Genomic DNA, 20,188 nt, shown 5'->3' on the forward strand with positions numbered 1-20,188 from the left:
GTATTATTAGAAAACTAATTTCCAAAAGGGATTAGTTGATAAGCTTTAAACTCTTATCTATTCTCAGGATAAATGCAACATAATTGAAGATCAACAGACGTTAAAGACAGCTTGCATAAAATCATGATCCTAAATGAAGAAACTCTTTATTGACTCACAGAATTATGACTAACGCTTAGTACTGGTTTCGCTCAGGTGATAAGGGACTCTGAGAATCACAAGAGTTAAGAAACGATAAGTCTCTTCCTGTGAGTGATTGATGAAAGGTTAGTGTCAGAACTGTAACTCCACCTCTCTATTACATTTTTGTGTTTCAGTAAGTGAAAACCAATTTTTTACTCCTCTGTCAGATATGTAGAAGTTTCAAGATATTAGAAACATTAAAGTCCACTTTAGTTTCAGAGACCCTATCTTGTATATAGTCTCCATGTTGTACTAGGCAGAAGTCTAAGAAATAACTGAATTCCCAGAAATGGCTTCCGGTCCCAGGTGCCCTATATGAACTTAGACCACTATATCACTCTGTGATTTGTTGTTTTGCACCTAGTGGGGACTGAAACCAGTAGCTGCTAAAAGAGGCTCTCATTGGCAGTTCCTGTGTAGGCTTTCTTTCAGGAAAGCCATCTGAGGTATTTGGCAGGTAATAACCTATTTAATGTGCCAGGTGTGAAAGACAGTTGGAAATATACAGTTTGCATGTTCCAATTTGTTGCCCCTACCTTTGGCCCTAGGCCTTTTGATTTGTGGTTTTGGTTTTTTTGTTCGTTTGGGGAGGTTATTTGTTTGTTCTTTCTTTAAAAGGTGGCTCTTCCCAGAGTCCTACTGACATTGTTTAGATCCAGAACACAGCAATGTCTCTGATATATCAGCTTTTTGAATGAAGAAACTTCCGTTGGCTCAAACTTGGTTTTCTTGGTCGATGATTTCCCAATTCTCAGACTCCAACAGACTTAAAAGAATAAGGAAAAGGTGAACCAAAAGCACTCAACACTTCTATAGTGTCCTCGGTTATACTTTCATATCTTGTAAAAAAAGTTATAAGAAATGAAAAAGGACCATGCAAGCAATACTTTATCACAGCCTTGTGCATCCACAAAGTGTAAACTTCTGTTTTCTGAGGTTCAAAAGATGTAAAATACAGTCCTTGGGTGATGAGATCACTTACAGTGTCATAACCAAAGTAGGTGACCTGTAAGATTCACCAGAAAGCTCCTGGCTAAACTCAGTAATATATAGTTAACATGGTCTCAAAAGTACTATCATTACGATGTACTTTCAGAGGTCTGCAGCCTGCGGAGTAACGTTATAGGCCAAGAGTGACTGAGGTGAGCCACTTCTTTTTGAAACTGATATCAACAGACATGGTTGTTTCCAAAACAAAATAAATATGTGCTTTAAATTTTGCAACAGAACATGGTATATGTGAAGAATCCAACTGGTTTGGTACCATGAAAAAGCATGGATTTTACACATGAATCAGACTCTGTAGCAGTACAAGCCATTGAGATAGTTCAGCAAGTAGAGACAAGATACTTTCTACTGGCTTAACAGCCATGAGCTGGGAGACTCGTGGTCAAAGGATGGAATTGAGTCCCACAGGTTGTCCTCTGACCTTTAAATGTACACAGTGGCATGCACACATACACCACACTAGATAAAACGTAATACAGACATAAAGGAAGGCTCTATTGAAGCACAGCTTGGAAGCGTGCATTTAGGCTACTCCTACTGTCCTCATGTTAGTGTTGAAAGTTACTCTACTATGTTAGAGGATCCAATAAGATTTTAGAATAGTACTTAACAGTCTGAATTGTTGTATCCAGGTCTACTTCATCTCATAAAGTATGTCTTGTAAGGCAACTGTCACAATCATCTTCGTTAATTTCACTAATTATATGTCAGTCATATTTATTGATGTTATTGTGCTAAAATCAATCAAACATTTGCTAAACTGCACATTACACAATTGAGTTGTTTTTAGTTAAATGATTGCCAGTCATCTTTTACTTAAAATACATTATGGCCCAATGTCTTTCTATGTAGAAAAAATGGATTTAATTTCAGAACTATCAGGTGGAGTCTTTTGGTTCTGATAGCACAACAGAACCTAGAATAATGCTGGCAAGTTTGAGAAACATTACTATCCTGTAATGTGCTTTCCAGATCTCAAAAAATTTAGTAAACCTGCATTCAACTCACAACTGCAAAATCCAAGAACAAGGGCATACTGTTTAAAAAAGATCCAGTAGAAAATATTACTTTCCTGTCCCTCAAAATTATGTAGAAAGACAATGCTTAGTGATTGTTTCTGCTCCTAGCTGAGTAAATAACACAAAAGTAAATAATGAAAGAGATATAATTGTGATTCATAAACGAAACAAATCAGTCTTCAAACTCCTGACAAATAAAGAAAGCTGACTGAAGCCATTATAACCACATGCATCAAGTGAAATTTACCTGACCCGTCCTATATTTTTGACATGGAAGTTGCGGGGGAGGATAGGTATGAAAATATAAGACTTTCACATTGTTCTTTCTTTCAGTCATTGACCTAAAACAGATTATATATATTAGACCATGTTAAAGGAGAAAATATATTGCTGAGTGAATTGAATAGTGATGGAGAAAAATAATCAAAGTGTCTTGAAAGGACTACAATTTTGCAGTCTGAATTCTTGAATTGTATTATAGTAGCTTGCAAAGGTATGTTGGATTTTAGCATATGAAGATAATTTTGAGGCTTGTGTTTTATAAGACATATGTGCTATTTTGTCCAGTCTCAGTCTGGTTTTTCTGTATATCTTCAATAAGAGCTGCTAATAATTATATTTTAACAGTAAGTTATAGAATTGATAGAAACTGTTATTAATTTACCTGAAAATGCCTGGTAAGTTTTCATAATCAAAGATATCATCAGGGCCTCTTAGACAATAAGTGTTGTTTTCATTAACAAAGGATGCAGACATAACAGCTTGAACAAAATTACAGAGCCATTCACAGGGTGTTACAAAAGGGCAACAGTCTGACTCTTTAAAAAAAAAAGTAAGTGTGCTTAAATAGTGGCATGTGTTTATACGTGTTCTTTCATCAACATTTAAAAACGTTACAGGCAAGCAACAGTAATCTGGTGTATTTTGAGAAAAGTGACCTCAAATTTATGCAGATGTATGTCAAAAAAGAATGTCAATTAAACTGGAAGTTTATCAAATACAACTGAAATACAAAAAAAGAGCAAAGAAAGAAAAGAAAAGCAGAACAGGACAATGTGAAATTGAAGAATTGAAGAATAATGGACAAGTGGGTATCAAAGATAACATTTGGAAATCTACTTGTTCATAATAATGCAATGATTATGTTAATATAAAGGCTTTCTACTAAAACTATGGAAAGTAAAAATATTATTTTTGGTCTAATTTCTTGGTCTAAAGGACAGAAATTTTAATTTAGAAATTAAAAATGTTTTTGTTTCACAAAACATCAGAATGTAAGTTTTATTTTAGAAATATGTATTGTATACGAACAATATAAGTTATTAATTGGTTTTTAGTAGGGCACAGTTTTTGAGTCTATCCACTATTTCTACAATGAATAAGAAAGGGACATGGACCTGTTCAGAAAAGTAGTTTATGTTATGAGGGAAAGATTTTTTTTTAAAGTGTGTTTAAAATTCATTGTTTACCTGAGAACACTTGTATACAAAGACTACCCTAGAAAACTAGAAAACTAGAAAGATCAAGAAAGGTAAAATAGAATATTTAGCACAATGGGAAACTATGTCAATATTATATGTTACTATAATATACTATTGTTATATATAAATGTATGCTAATATTAATCATGGAAGCATAATTTTGAAATTCAAAATATGTTACGAGTAGAGAATAGTTATGAATGGATGATAAAAGGTGATCTCTTCACCCAATCGACTTACTACTTATCTATGGAGTGACATTTCTTAGCCACTAATTCACTATTGAGTGGCAGTTAAAACAAATATTTAGATAGATAAAGACATTTACATTTTGAAAATTTTTATGCATGTTGTTATAACTGTACCACTGTGCGTTATGTGCTTTTATTCAGAAATGAATCACTAATGAAGAAATAACATCACACTGACTTCTCTGAGCCTTCCCTATTTCTAGGGTTTTGCAGACTAGAGATGATCCAACTTCATCATACCTGTAGTCATAGCAGAGGGTAGGCTTCTGCCTACAAGGAGCTTTGCAATCAATTACCACAGCAGGAGCTCTCATTTGGGGTGGCAGCTGGCCTTTGAGAAAGGAAGAACTCGAGAGTGGGCAGCAAGACTTCCTAGTGAGTTATCACAACCCATACCAACCAGAAGACAATCGGATAAACACAAGCAAGAGAAGGGAATTGTCTAGTAGATTCAGCAGAGGAAAGCACAAAGTTCTCCTCAGCAAAGGGAAGCACAAAGTTCTCCTCAGTACTTGGCTCAGGCATTAAGAGTATTTGTTGTTGTTATACAAGACTATACTTCATAGTTCAGTTTTCTGCATCCATATCTGGTGGCTCACAAAACACATAATTCCATGTCCAGGACATCACTGCCTGGTGTCTATGAACATCTTCACAAACATACACACAGACCTACACACATACAAAAATTTAACTTTTTGATTAATAATTTTAATTTGTCTCGCAATTCTTGTGGAACCCATCGTTAACCTCAAATTTAAACTCGACTGAACATATTTTACTATATTTTATTATTTAAATTTCATACAATATATTTTGATGTTTTCTCCTTTCGTCCATTGTCCTCCCATCCATTTGATTTCATGTTCTCTCTCTCTCTCTCTCTCTCTCTCTCTCTCTCTCTCTCTCTCTCTCTCTCTCTCTCTCTCTCTCAGTGAAAGCAAGTAAAATGAAAATCCCAAATTTGAAAATCAAATAAGACAAACAACAAATGAACAACAAAAGGACAAAAATTACCAAAATAAAATAAATTAAACAAAAAGTCTACAAAATAAAACCAGGGAGTTATGTGTTGGCCAATGACTCCTGGCCAAGCGGTTTGACCTTCATTCTCCATTTATTTAACCCATCAGTTCTGTGCTCCATGATCTCACAATCTTCTGCCACTCTTCCCTCTGCCTTGAGTCTATTTGCAGTTGCACAGTCCTATCTCCAGTTTCCTATAGACTCCTCAAGTGAAGTCAAATCAAGGACGATTGGTAGTGTGTTCTACAGCTCTCCATGGTTTTATTGTCATTTTCTGATGAGTAGTTTTTCTTTACCTTTCTCAAGCTAATTTTTCACATCTGTGTAGAAAATTTATAAAATTTCTGGCAGAGGTGAAGCTATGAATGGAAAATCCAGGCTGCATAAACTATAAGGCCAGATGAATGCCCATTAAATGACAAATAGCATACATATGGGGTGCTTCATAAAAGTATTTCCAGTGAGGAATGGATAGGGTCACAGAGCAGAGGTTGAAAATAGAATAGAAATAGATACAAATTGAAAAGAAAGATTTCACACACATCTCATGCTTCCATATTATTAAACATATGGTCAGTTGGACAATGTCCCTTTTATAGCTTATGTATGAAAAATATACAGAACATATTATTCATCCATTGAAATAAATATATAAACAGCATTCTCTATTAATTAACCTGGCTTAAGTAAAAAAAAATTATCTCTTTTTCTGTTATCCTCCACCCTACCTTTAATGTTTCCATGTAGATTTTAATTAAAAGTAACTTATTTTGACTTCTTAAACACAGGGCTAAAAATATTTCCCTATATCAATATGAGAATGAATATCTTCCTTTCCAAGCTGCAAACACTAAAATATAGAGTGCTTAGAATCCTGATTTAAGGAATGTAGTTTCTAAGATTTAGTGAGTATTCATATATTTAAAGGATATATTTGCTTATATGTGTCTGTCTATGTGAATGTATGTCACGTTTGTGAAGGTGCCAATGGACGTTAGAAGAGGGTATCAAATCCTTTGGATCTGTATTTATTGGTAGCTCTTAGCATTCACATGTGGAGCTGAGAACTAAACTCTGGTTCTCTGAAAGTTCCATAAGGCTATTAACCACTGAAATAAGTCTTCAGCCTGAGAATGCACTTCTCTAACATCGACGGTTCCGCACTGCAGACAGGGAAGCTCTTGGAACATCATAATGCAGTCATATGCTTTTGTTACATTCTGCGTTGTGACACTCTATTTACTTGATGACCACCTTTTGTTTAGCATTTCATCATCTTCCATTTGTAGGCTTTGACTGTATAGCTAAAGTAGTATGTTAGTTTAAATTTTTTTTCAAAATAAAATCTACATGTGGTCTATGCATGCAGAGTTTAGAAAAGGTGTATTAATATAAGTTTTGCTAAGTTAACAGAAATCATAAGTACAGCTCACATAAATATCACTGCTAAAGCTGATTGTTTTACTACAGTTTTCTCAACTCCTTTTTATCATCTGATTTTGCAGAACTGTCTTTTTCCAAGGATTAAATAACTGAGCTGTGAAATTAGTTGTTGTTCACCGTATATGCATCAGGTGCAATTAGAGTGGAGGGGGTAAGGGAAAATAACTCTCCCTTGAAACATCAGTTGGTTGAATTCCTGGGAAATGCTTAGTGAAAACAATAAATTAAAAGGAGTGCACGGAAATGTCTTTTATGCAACTCACAATTAACCCTTGGAATCCTGCCATGATATTTTATGAAGGCAAATAACTTACCGAGACTCAACAAGAAATTAGACTCTATATCTGAATAAGAATGCCATTTGCAGTTAATCTGCCTCTGCTGAAAATTATGAAGGTGATCATTGATCATGATCTTCCTTTAAGTGATCACAAGGGACTCCCAGAGAGATACTGTTCTTTGAGAAACAGTGTTAGGGGATTAGTCAAGTATAGTGAAGGCTGGGATGATTATGGTCTTGTCAAATTTTCAGTTCTTGGAAGTATTGTCTTTAAAACTATATGAATATCATTGCAAACAATATATTTGCTTAGCACATTAATATGCACATATATAGATAATAATTTTAATGGGTATTTTTAAGAAAGTCTGAGTGTCTTACATTATTTAATGGCAAACAAGGAAAGGCCTGATTGTCTTTTCATTAACACTTGGAATTACAGGATTTTAAATGTTTTTCTTATTTTAATATTGATTATAACAGATATTAAGACATATTATATCTTTTCATGTCATTTTACTGAAAACAATCAAAGCATAGCAAGGCAATGTATTGCTCCAGTGAGAAACTGTCAGTTGGTATCACATTACTAAAGTGTGTAATTTAGAATGACGCCATCTATACTACCTCAGTCTTTCTTTTTTCTATTTTAAAGATCATTATATTTTGTTATTATTAACATTGTTTCCTGAATTCTACTTGAAAGAACTATGGAATTGCAATATTTTGAAGTTATATATTTGGATATGCATAAGACATGTCAACAATATTTAAAAATAATATTTGGATAAATATGAATTATGTATCAGAGTAAATTACATTTTTTCTACTCCTATTTGTCAGAGGACCTTTTGTCCTAGGTTACAATACAACAGATGACTGAGGTTAAACTGATAGAAAATGAAACTTTAGTTAAACCATACGATAGATGAGTGCAGTAACAAATGCATATAGTTTTTAAAATATTTTTATGGAGGATGCAGAGACATAATTCTCTCAAATGGTGAATTTCTCAAGCACAACAGGGTGCTCTGTGTATTTGAAGATAAGTTTAGTCTCATATTAAATTTTCAAAGTTATTAATATGAATATGTTAGGTATATACTTTGCATGAACATTTATTCTTATTTGCTGCTCAACTGACCACAGCTATAACAAAGTTCATATGTGACCGTCTATCTTATTAGGACCCTGAACCTCTCAATCCACATAGGACTGCACTAATTTATCACTAACATTACTGCTGATATAGAGTAAGCACAGTAATAGAGAAAATGTCAATGACCACGGGACCATGGTTTTCTCCAGTGCAGTTTCATTTATAAGTAACCTCTTGTTGTTTTCTTTTTGTTTCATTGACTAGTAGTAAGTTAACTTACCGGCCATTTGGGTTCAAATCATGTGTTAATATGAAATAACTGTGATGCTCTCAAACTTTCATGTATGATTATGAAATTTACTATTATGTACATTTAATCACTCATCCATATTTAATAATACTGAAAGTAGATAATTTAATTAGTGAAAAAAATACAGGCGCAAAAGATGTCTTATATTGGTTACATTCAAGTTTGTGCAAACTGCTGTTAGATGTTGAAGAAGAAAGAAGAGAGCAGGGATGTACTATTTGGACACTGACCGGCCTAGGACTTTGCTTGATATCCTAAATTCCCAAGTACTTAAGCAGTTGTAGGCATACACTCTATATAAAATGCAGATGATAAGGCACAATTTGCAGTATTTTTTGGAGTGGGTTTTCTGCCATCTATAGAAAACTGCTGTTTTGATTAGTAAGGCACCTGGACCTGGGTATACTTTTCTAGTCTCACATTTCCTGAGTTCAGTATTTATATGATTTTTTTTAGACAGCATCTTTAATTATTTGTCCCTGCATATCCTGTGTCTCAATAGCTGCCATTATAAGTGGTTATTTTGTTCATTTCTGGTAAAGTACAATGCAATCCTTGATATGCCATTCATATGGTGCTACAAAACTGAGCCTGAGTGTTCCAGTAAATTAATAACTTTTTCTAAAATAATAAGTTATATTCAACTTCGTGTGTGTGTGTGTGTATGTGTGTGTGTGTGTGTGTGTTGTGAGTTAGACAAAGGTTTTTTTCTCATGTTCAATGCTAACTGCTCATGTGCTATGCCTGTTTCCCTGCCCCATATGTCATTTCATTTCTGAGTCCAGGTTATAGAAGGAGAAGCTCCCATCTGGGATTGCCATTTGCATGGCTTGCAAAAGACTTGGCTGAATCACACAATGGCTCCCTAAGCCTTTTCTTGGATGAAGATCACTCATTTTCACTTGTCAGAATAACTCACATGGCTAGACACTACATTAATTTGGCATGAGTTTTAACTTGTCCGGCAGGAGTTGTAGATATTCATTTCACAAAGAATCAGAATGCATTCTTACTTCACATGATGCTATATATAAGGGAAAATTTATCTTCTGAAATGCGCATTTGTTAATCATACCTACTTTGGACACTAGAGCTTTAATTTATATGTCTACATATTCTAGGTGAAGAACTTTCAGTGTGTCTAGTCAAAAATAAATTTGAAATGTACACAACTCTTTAAGAGTAAGATGCAGATTCAGAACCTCTAAGAAAACTGGTGGTGAAATTAATCTAATCATCCCTTCCTGCAAAAGGTATTTAATCTTTAGTTCACCCTGAGTGAGTCATATGCATCCTTTTCCACCATGAATAAACAGTTTAAACAAACAAAAAAAAAGACAAGGGAAATAAAATTAAATAATGAAAAGTAGTAGGTGTTTTTTCATAGATTAGGAATCAGTTGATGTTGTTATCAATTGTCAGGTTTGTGAGGACCAAACTTTAAACTATAGGTTTTACATTTGATTCATCTACTTTGACAAATCTTGAATTTAGTTTCTTTGTTGATAGCAGGTTTTCTTCACTCTTGAGATTGTCATCCTCTATTCCAGACATACAGAACTTCATTCATTCTCCCTAAATTACATATTCTTTGGTTCCTACTCAAGTTGTTCTCACTCCTGGATGTTCCTTTGCTCCTCCCTATGTCAACAGGGTATCTTTCTACAACCTGACTTTCCTCACTTTCTTACATATTTTTGTCAGCCATTATAACTGATGGTTTTTTATTCTGCATTTTGATAATATCAACAGCTATTCCATATAAAGGTATTGGATACAGGGTCAGTGATATGAACTAGTGGGGAAAAAACCCTGCCATGCAAGCCAAAATCAAAAATTAGGCCTGAAAACCAGGCACAAGCACTCAGTGAAATGAATGGAAGTTTCCAGGTTTGAAATGGACAATAAGGCAATCTGCCATTGCTCCAGAAGGAGATATTGTATATACAGTCCCTAATTAATCTTGCTAAGGTGACTTACTATACAAAAAATGGTCCAGGGGAGAAAAAGGAAGGAAGGAAGGAAGGAAGGAAGGAAGGAAGGAAGGAAGGAAGGAAGGAAGGAAAGATTGAAGGGAGAGAGGGAGGAAGGGAGGGTTGAAGGAAAGAAGAAATAAAGACAGACAGACAGACAGACAGAAAGGAAGGAAAGAAGGAAGGAAGGAAAGAAAGAAAGAAGATAGGAAGGAAGGAAGGAAGGAAGGAAGGAAGGAAGGAAGGAAGAAGCAAGCAAACAAACAAACAGTGTCTTGGTTACAAAACCTATGGATAAATTTCCCTCCAAAACCTGTCATCTTTTAATTCTATCCTACCCCAACACATTCCATGATGCAAGATTTAGTATTCATGCCTCAAAAATTGGACTTGAAACAGGATAAAATAAAGATATCTTGAATGTTTTGTGACATTTAATGCTACTCTCTTTAAGCTGGGAATTGTTATCTTATAAAAGAAATATTAATTTCCCATCTCATTGACAAACCCATTGTCTAAATGAGAAAGTAAGCCAGTTTAAACACGAAGTTTATAACTCAAGAAAAATGACCATACACACACACACACACACACACACACACACACACACACACACACACACACACACTATACTAGCATCAAAGTGGCTGAGGCTTAAGATGATAATATGAAAGACAGACAGGCTACATTTTGTAACCCAAATTGAGTTTTTTTTTTTTAATCTGAGTTGTTTTGTTTTAATTAGAAATATTCACTGATATCAAATGCCAGGCATGATGAAAATTGTTTTTTTTCTCACTAGTCCCTAGATACTATTTTAAATTAACACAGAATTATTTTTTGTTTATTTTTTTCCTGTTTTTTGTTTCCATTTTTGTCTGTTTTTTATAAGGGTGTTGGTGTGTGGAATTATTCACTGAGGGTTCTTTTTTTTGTCTTCTTCCTATACCTGAAAAATACCAGCAAAGGCTTTAAGTACAAGTTCACAAGCGAGTCTGAAAATACAAACACTGACCTTCATCCTAATGTGATCAGTATGTGCTGTCATCACTCATGATATGACATAACAGCTGTTTGATAACTGACTACAATCAATCTTCCGCACTTGCCTGATTCAGCAAGCTGATTGCTTTGAAGTCTTTTTATCAGAGAGAACTGATTGCATTCTGGGAGTTTGTTTTATGCTGCATCACTTTTTCAGATTCTGATAGAATTGTTAATAAAGCAAGATAAAGTATATGCAAGCCTTATTTAAATAAATATACCATTAACACTATAGTCTAAGTCAAAATTAAAGTTAGAGAATTTGGTGCTAGTAACTAACCATAGTCATGATAGTATCTTATCACTTGTTACTTACCTAATCATTACTAATTGTCCATGATCACCTAGCATGGGGACTCCTGCTTATTAATTTGCACCCCAAACCATATTGCAGAAAGATAATGAGTTAGAAGTCAACTTGGGATTCATAGTGTGTTCTGTGCCTGGCTAACATAACAAGCATCTTTTGAAAACAAAAAAGAGGTGGAGATGGGGAGAAGAAGAAAATGAAATTTGTAATGTATGAATTTGAAGACAAAGTTCAAATAAGAATAAAAGAATGCTATTTTGCACATCTATTTATACTCAAATGTTAGCCTTCTTAAACTTATACTAAAAGTGAAGTACAGTAAACAGTAGAAAATACTGTTTCCTAAGACATAAAATTAAGACAAAGGTAGATACACAGCACTGTTTGAAGTAATTTTATTTTCTTTGCCTTTGGTGTTGGAGAGAATAATGTTTTTAGTAATATGGTACTTCACATTCCAATATGTCCTTGTAAAATGTTTTGCAGTCTTGGAAAATAAAAAATATAGGTATCAAGTGACAGTTTATGCATTACTGACAGCACAAATATAGAGTATTGAATGAGTGACCACCCAGAAAGTAGGTCCATGGGCCAGACAGGAACTTCCTCACATCTAGGAGAGATGGGGGTCTCCAACAGCCTTCAAGACCCTACTCACTACAGACATATAAATATCTTGAGCAGTCCACTAGGTGGTGCTGTAAATGGCTTTATATGTGGAAGCATAGACACCTCTAAGTCATTATATCACAAATGTTCTTAGGATACATACATAGTTGAGTCGAATCCTCTTAAGTCGATTGTGGTAGTAGTAAATTTTAAAATATGCTGCTGTCTTATTACAGTTCATACTGTAGTGAGCTTCTGCTGTGGCATTTTACATGATTTTACTATTGTAAAATTGAGGAGGCTTCTAAAACTTGAATGGAGAATTTCTTTTTTTTAATGTTGAATGGAAGTATTCAATTGTTACCATTTTTTCCCATTGGTTTCTCTTGTAGCACGAAATGATTTTAAAATAATGTCTGTGATGTAAAGGCTCAGAAAGCATGATGACAACTGATCAATACTATTATGTTGCTGATATAATAATGTCATTGTTTCTTCCGCTGAAAAGCCAATTACATGGCCACTCTATCACATGGGTAGACATCATCCCTCAAACCTGATAAAATAGTTTCATAATCATTTCCTAACACATTTATAAGTTTTATCATTAATAAATGTTGTTCTTTGACAATTCCACACATCTCTATAATTACCTTCCTCCACCCTATTTTGTTTCCCACCCATGCCAGCTCCAATCTCCTGCACTGTAAAGGGTGTTTGTGGTTGTCAGCTTGACATCTGGAGTGAACTACAATCCAGGGAAGGCACACCTGTGAGAGATGTCTTGTTTGGTTTGAATCGTGGAATCCACTTATTGTCTGAAAATTTGCGTTAGGAAGACCCTCAACTTTTATCCAGATTTTGATACCACATCCACTCCTTCACCTGCATTAGAGAACTTACTTCTTTGGATTTCTGGCATATACTGAAACCAGATAAGACATTCATCCTTGTGGACAGAGCAACTATTGAGTACTTAGACTTTCTGTTCACAATCAGCTATTGATGGATTAACTGGAATGCATATATATATATATATATATATATATATATATATATATATATATATATATATATATATATGTTCTGTTATACTAGAAAACCCTAGCTAATTCAACCATGTTCCTCAAAATCTCTTTTTCATATTCATGACTGTTTGTTTTGTCTTCCACTCAGTTTCATAAGAATTTTCCATGTTAACATCAGCTTGAACCTATCCTTAGGACCCTGGCAGACTCACTTGCAAATACTAGATAATATTCCTCCCTGTTTTCCAGAACCTATTGTTTGCCAATAGTTTTATACTAAATGGTAAAGCCCAAGAGTCCCTCTCTCCATCACTAGCTAATGTAGACAGAGAGTTTCTGTAGACCCAGTGCCAATATCCAAAGATGCTGTGAATGAATGATTAACTGTACCATGGCACTCTTGGAAGATGAATTTCATAGCCCCTTTTCCTGACTTCCTATTCTATTCTCCCTCCATTCCAAATTCTGCAATGCTCCATTAGCCTAAAGAAGGTATGATAAGTGCTTTGTTTAGAACCAAACCATCATCCATTCTTTATTCTCAGCATCTTGTACAGTCTTAGGTCTCTGCCTTTACCTCAATTCATTGTAAAGACAGGCTTGACTAAATAAGGTTGAAAAGAAACCTTGTCTGTTGCTATAATTATACATATTTGGGATGAAGATGATATTATGTCAATGTAGTTAAGCAACAATAGTTAAATTTTCTCAGGACCTAGAACTTTTTAGTCATAGGAGTAAGCCTCAGGGAGTGGTGGGTTACTCTCATAATAATTGTACCATATTGCTTTAGTGGGTAAAATTTACCTCACAATTTCTTATTATAGTTTATATTTGTCCATATAGAGTTCAAAACTGTCATAAATTATTGTTTTCTTTCCACTTTATTGACTAGGGAGTATATCACCATTTACTAAGTAGTACCATATGTGTACAACAATTTCTTCTAAGGATAATTCTGTTTGTTTCTCTTTTTTAAAAATCTGTGAATGTGCTTTCTGTTTATTTTCTTTATTATTAATATTATTTTATTTATTTACATTCCAGTCATTATCCCCCCGCCCTTAGTCCCTACTCCCACAGTTCCTCATTTCATTCCTCCTCCTCTTTGCTGCTGAGAGGATGCTCTCCACCGACCAGCCCTCCCCATTCCCTGGGGCTTCAAGCCCTTTGTAGATTATCGTCTCCCACTGATGCCTAACCAGGCAGACCTCTGAGATTTTATATATATATGCTGTGTGTGTGTGTGTGTGTGTGTGTGTGTGTGTGTGTGTGTGTGTCCTCAGACTGCTTAGTGGCTCACTCTCTGGGAACTCCAGGGGATTGGGAGGGGGTGGGGGTCTGGGTAAGTTGAGACTGCTATTCTTCCTATAGGGGTGCTCTCTCATTCAGCTTTTTCAACCCTTTGCCTAATTCAATCATAGGGGTCCCAGACTTCAGTTCAATGGTTGGGTGTAATTACCTGTTTCTGTTTCAGTCATCTCCTGATAAGGCCTCTCAGAGGACAGCCATGCCAGGCTCCCGTCTGTAAGCACACCACAGTATCATTAGTGGTATCAGGCCTTCCCATGAGATGGATCCCAAGTTAAGATGGTCATTGAACTGCTTTTCCTTCAGTCTCTTCATTTTTGTACCTGCAGTTCATGTATGTCCTTTCGGGTCTGCAGTTAGTTTCTCTTTACTTTTCAGGTCCAGTCTAATTTCTGTTTCCAATTATCAAATTCCCATATCAAAATTACTCTATTCAGGCTATAGCTTTTTAAATGCTTTGGAGATTCTCAGAGAAGAATTAAAATATAAACTTCCATCCCTTTAATCCCTCTACCACACCAGTGTAAAATGAACAGTGCCTGGGAAAAGGCAATGGTTAATCTATTTGTACTTAGTTTAACCTCTTCAGGCTATTGACACTAGAACTGGCTAATCACAAACTTATTAAGAACTATTAAATTCTCATTAGTGATACCTCTAGGTTACAGCCATGTGGCACAAGTCATCATTTAGTAGTAAATATTAAAGAATATTTATGAAAAGAAGAGAAAGGCATGCTTGCATTATTCAGGAGAAAATACAAGGTTAGAGCTTAATTGGTATCAAAAGCAGGTCAAGGGCTAATTATGATTTCAGTTCCGTGTAACTTTACCTTCTCAATTCTAGACCTCCAATTGTTTCTGGCAATGCCATGGGTAGGAGCATAAAGTGTTTCCAGAAATATGAGCAGCTCAGAATCATTGTTAAACTCAGGCTGTCTACACAATTAATAATGCAGTGTAATTTTATCTGTAGTAGTTGTCAGAATGGTTTGTTATAAGGTAAGGTAATATTAATCCATCTGCCAGCAAGAGCTTGTATAGATAGGTGAGAATTTAAAGCTGAGATCAAACATATGTATCAATTAGTCCATTGTTACTTGGAAGTCTATATATGAACTGCAATGTGACATGTCAGTTATAAGCATTTAATTCCTTTCTGTTCTTGTATGCCATTGATGCATTAAAAATTAGCAAAATAACAGTACAGTTTGGCAGATGGTACCATTGCAAAGCTGTCTTAAATTATAGGCAAAGTGTTATGTCTAATTCAACACATCAAGGACCAAGTTAACCTTATGCTGTATAAGGCCACCGTGATTTCTTTGTGAATTATTTATGTTAAATTTTCTTAAAAAGAACACATAATAGTATTATATAATCAAAAAAGTCAATAACATAGGTGGACATTAAATAGCTACTTAGACTCATCACAAGCTTCCTCAATTTTATTAGTTCTCTTTCCATTTTCTAGTCTAATAGAAGCTATGTATTAGAACTTTTGAAACAAAATAAATTCATTATGTTTAGGTTGAATATATATCTTTCATTTATTTGAACACTTTTCATTAAAATTTTGCTCATATGCAGAATATTTTATTTACCCATGAAGGCTCAAAATGAATATATTATATATTTTTATCTATTTTCATATATGTAAACACACAAATATATACATATTTAGATAGATGGATAGATGATAGATAGGTGAGAATTTAAGTTTGTGATCAAAGCAAATTTTCAGAATTACAAAAACAGAAAAAAAAAACCCACACAAAATGTTTTGGAAGCACTGAAATTTCAAACCTATTGTCTTTAGATGACCCATTAAAAATTTACAGTTGAGGGGTTGGGGATTTAGCTCAGTGGTAGAGCGCTTGCCTAGCAAGCGCAAGGCCCTGGGTTTGGTCCCCAGCTCCGAAAAAAAAGAAAAAAGAAAAAAAACAAACAAAAAATTTACAGTTGATATTAGCTTTTATACTGACATATGACCATTTGTATATCAGTATCCCCACATCATTAAATCTTCTCATCTACAGATAAAGTATAGTTCACGGCTCTGTAATAACAGATAAACTGAAGTATTATGCTGTAAAGTGCCCAACATTGACAATAAAACATTTTACTAACAGCAGGAGAATTATTTAATCGTTCTTGATTCTGGTTTTTATCTATAAAGTATATTGGGACAGGGTCTCAGCTAGTGGAACTATTTTTTTAATCTTATTTTTTTTAAAGATTTATTTTATTTTTTGTATGAGTACACTGTAGCTGTCTTCAGACACACCAGAAGAGGGCATCAGATCCCATTGCAGATGGTTGTAAACCACCATGTGGTTGCTGGGAATTGAACTCAGGACCTCTGGAAGAGCAGTCAGGGCTCTTAACTGCTGAGCCATCTCTCCAACCCCTCTTTTGATCTTATTATAGATGACTTTATAGGAAGAATTTATGAGGTTGATAATTATGATTCTGTATGGACACTGATTTTGAGAAATGTTATGAAAATTAAAAAGATGAACATATCAGTAATATATCATATATTCTACATATGTTTGTTAATCACATGAAAGATAATAAGCTCTAAAATTAAGATTATTCTCTCAAGCTTTTATCTTTGTCAGTATCATCATTTTTGTTGGGAATTTTCCTTTGCTAAGAACTAGAAGTTCATAATCTTTTTTTTCTTCAGACTTTTAGAATTCCCAAACATTACCTATTCCATGCCAAATCTAGTTGAGGTAGAGAGTTTTATATTGTAAGTATACAGTGTAGTGAACTAAAAACTATCAATGAAAAAGAACCTAAGTATTCCAAACATGTAAAGAGACACTTGATATTTGATGGTGAATCAAAGATGTCCGTGCATGTGGTCTGCCAGCACATGTACTATGTGCTAGATAACCGTGGGGAACAATGCCTGCTATTCTTCATATATTTAATTACATTAAAAGTTATAGAATCTCCAATTTAGAAGAAAAAGTGCAAGGTCTTTACTTTCACAACTCTGTAGTTTCAAATACCACGACCAATTTATGTAGTGAATACTCCTGGGCTACAATAAGAATTCAGAATTAATATTTGTTTTTGCTTATTTATTGATTCTTCATTCTTAAATTGAATAAGAGTATATTTGTATTCTTTGCATCATTTGGTTGGGTTTAGATTGACAGCTTATGAGAGCAAGCTTGTAGGAGACAAGATAGCTGGCTTCCTGGCAACAGCTACGTTAACACGTGAATGGTTGCCAGCCTGGACTCTGCTCATTGTTAAAATAATAACTAATATTAACACTTTCTTGCACCTCGTATGTGGCTTGTTCATATACATTTGATTTTTAGCTGCCTTTTGTTTAAAACATCCTATTAGAGGACACCATGAGTTTATGTATGAGATCAAATCTAAAAGCCTAGCTTTTTCAGAGGTTCACTGGGAATTTTTTATCTGAAGCTTAAAGTGACAACAGACAGATTTTGCAAAGTGAAACGGATTAATTTGCTCTCTGCCTATTTAAAAAAACAAAACAAAACCAACAACAACACTTTTCAAATGGGTTTTAAAAGAATTGCAATAATTTCTATTGTTTTTAGTCACTATGATGTTTCTATCAAAAACTTTTTTAAAAAGAAATGCTCAATGCAGTTGAAATTGCAAATTTCCCAGTTGTCTAAGGTAGGAAACACAGACAATAAGGTGATGACCGTGCCTCATGTCCTCTTTCAACTAAAAAAACACCAATAAAATTTGCTTAAGGTTTTTAGTTGTCCCTTTTCGTGTCTGGTTTTATCATATAATTTTAAAGGATTTTTAAACGCATGGATTATCGGAAAAGGAGAATACTTATCCAAGATTCTAAGACAACAAAACCAATTCCTCCAGGTGAATTTAACTATACTAAAGTTTAATGATAATACTGTCTTCAGGCGTCACTGTAGATTTAGCCAAATATAAAAATAATATTGTCAGATAACAGCAGACAGTTTTCAAATGTTGCCAACTGGAATATTTGCTTTAACTAAAAATATTAGCAAAAATGTATTTGAAAATTTTATATTATATATACACACACATGTATATATGCTAATAGAGGAGCTTTCATAATCCCAGGGGTAATGATAATTTTAATGAACTCAGGAATTTCTTGACAATTACTGAAATGAAAAACTTCCTCTAATCCTAATGTGAAGTCTACTCAGCTATCTTGGATTGTTGCTTTTGTTTGATTGGGTTTTAATTGAGCAGTAGTCAATTAAAATATTTTACCAACTTTTTTTACATGTCTCAATTTTAAACAGTATGTATCTATGGGAATGGATTGAATTCATATGGATACTACTACACATGTAATATGCACACAGTGGTTTTAATGAGGAATGTTTGTCACAGGCTATTATATTTAAGCAACTGGTGCACAGTTGGTGGTGGTGTTTGGAGAAAGATATGAACGAAACCTTTGTTTCTGGGAGGTGGGTCTTGTGAGATCATAGCCTCACTCCATCTTGAGTTCAGAATCTTTTTTTTCTGAATATGATTGAAGATCTATCCTTCAGTCCGACTCCAGGTACCCATATCTACTCAGCCTCTGGAAAATGAGGCCAAAAAACCCTATTTTTATAAGTAATTTTTAATTGCTATTTTTATTAATCATTCCATTCATTTACATCTCAAATGATATTCCAATTCTGGGTTAATCCCTCCACCAACACCCCATCCCATGATATCCTACTTCCCAGTTATCCCTCCTCCAATCCCCATCCCACACCCTTCCTCCTGACACCAACCCATACTCTCCCTCCCCATCCCTACTGCATCCTCCTATTCTGGGTCATCAAACCTCCCCAGGACTAAGCGCGCCCCCTCCTGTTGCTATCAGACAAGGCCATCCTCTCCTACATGTGTATCTGGAGCCAGGGATCCCTCCAGGTACTCTCCTGGGTTGGTGGTCTAGACTCTGGAAGAACTGGGTGGTGAGATAAGCCTATGTTGTTCTTCCAATTGGGTTGCAATCCCCCTCTACTCCTCTAGTTCTTCCACCAGTTTCCCCACCAGAATCCCTGAGCTCAGTCTGATGGTTGGCTCCAAGCATCCAAATCTGCATTGGTCAGTTGCTGGCCAGACTTCCTCAGGAACGGCCACACTAGGCTCTTGTCAGCAAGCACCTCTTGACTACTGGAACAGTGTTGGGTTTGGTGATGCAGATGGATCCCCAGGTGGGGCAGTACCTGGTTGGCCCTTCCTTCAGTCTCCATTTTTGTCCCTGTTATTCCTTTGGACAGGAACATTTCTGGGTTTAAAAACTTCGAGATGTGTGGGTGGCCCTATCTCTTGACCAGTGTCCCTGCCTACTACTGGTGGTGTTCTCCACAGGTTCTATTTCCCCATTCTCTGCCCATTTCGGGTAAGGTCATCCCCACTGGGTCCTGGGAGTCTCACATGCTGTGAAAATGGTAATAAAGAACAGACGCACAGATGCATTTTCAATACAATTGGGATTAGCAGAGATGCTACCACCTCATCTTGACACTCATAGTCTTTATTAGGTACAGCACAGGGGAAGTGGTTAGACAGTCTTAATAGGAGGTCTCTATAGTCCAGCAGTCTGAGACAGCAAACATTCCAGAGGAAGAATCTGCAGTGATAAGTCTCTTACCAAACTTTCATAAACACGTATACTGAGAATCTCCCGGGAAAGCTGTGCTATCCAGCTTGAGTCTAGCCCATTTGGGGAAACTGAGAGAAATGGCTTTCCAAATTTCCCATGAGTTCAAGCCACTTGTCTCCGTGATGTGGTCATGTCCATTCCAACAATCCACA

The 20,188-nt window shown here is 35.2% G+C and overlaps 1 protein-coding gene across 12 annotated transcripts in view; it reads left to right on the top strand.

The window, feature by feature from the left end:
• The window catches only part of LOC148001082 (uncharacterized), a 74,096-nt gene that overhangs the window by 9,674 nt on the left and 44,234 nt on the right, over positions 1-20,188 (top strand). For 3 of the 12 annotated variants that reach the window (XR_015638379.1, XR_015638381.1, XR_015638378.1), the window contains exon 3: positions 68-266. The exons of 7 other annotated variants lie outside the window; for them this stretch is intronic. The gene's annotated coding sequence lies outside the window, so the exon portion shown is untranslated. Of the gene's footprint in view, positions 1-67; positions 267-2,543; positions 2,704-20,188 lie in introns of all 12 variants that reach the window. 2 more of the 12 variants (XR_015638380.1, XR_015638383.1) reach the window with 2 other exon arrangements.

The sequence above is a fragment of the Rattus norvegicus genome, chromosome 15 (genome assembly GCF_021556685.1).
Source record: "Rattus norvegicus strain SHRSP/BbbUtx chromosome 15, alternate assembly SHRSP_T2T, whole genome shotgun sequence".
Taxonomy (NCBI): Eukaryota; Metazoa; Chordata; class Mammalia; order Rodentia; family Muridae; genus Rattus; species Rattus norvegicus.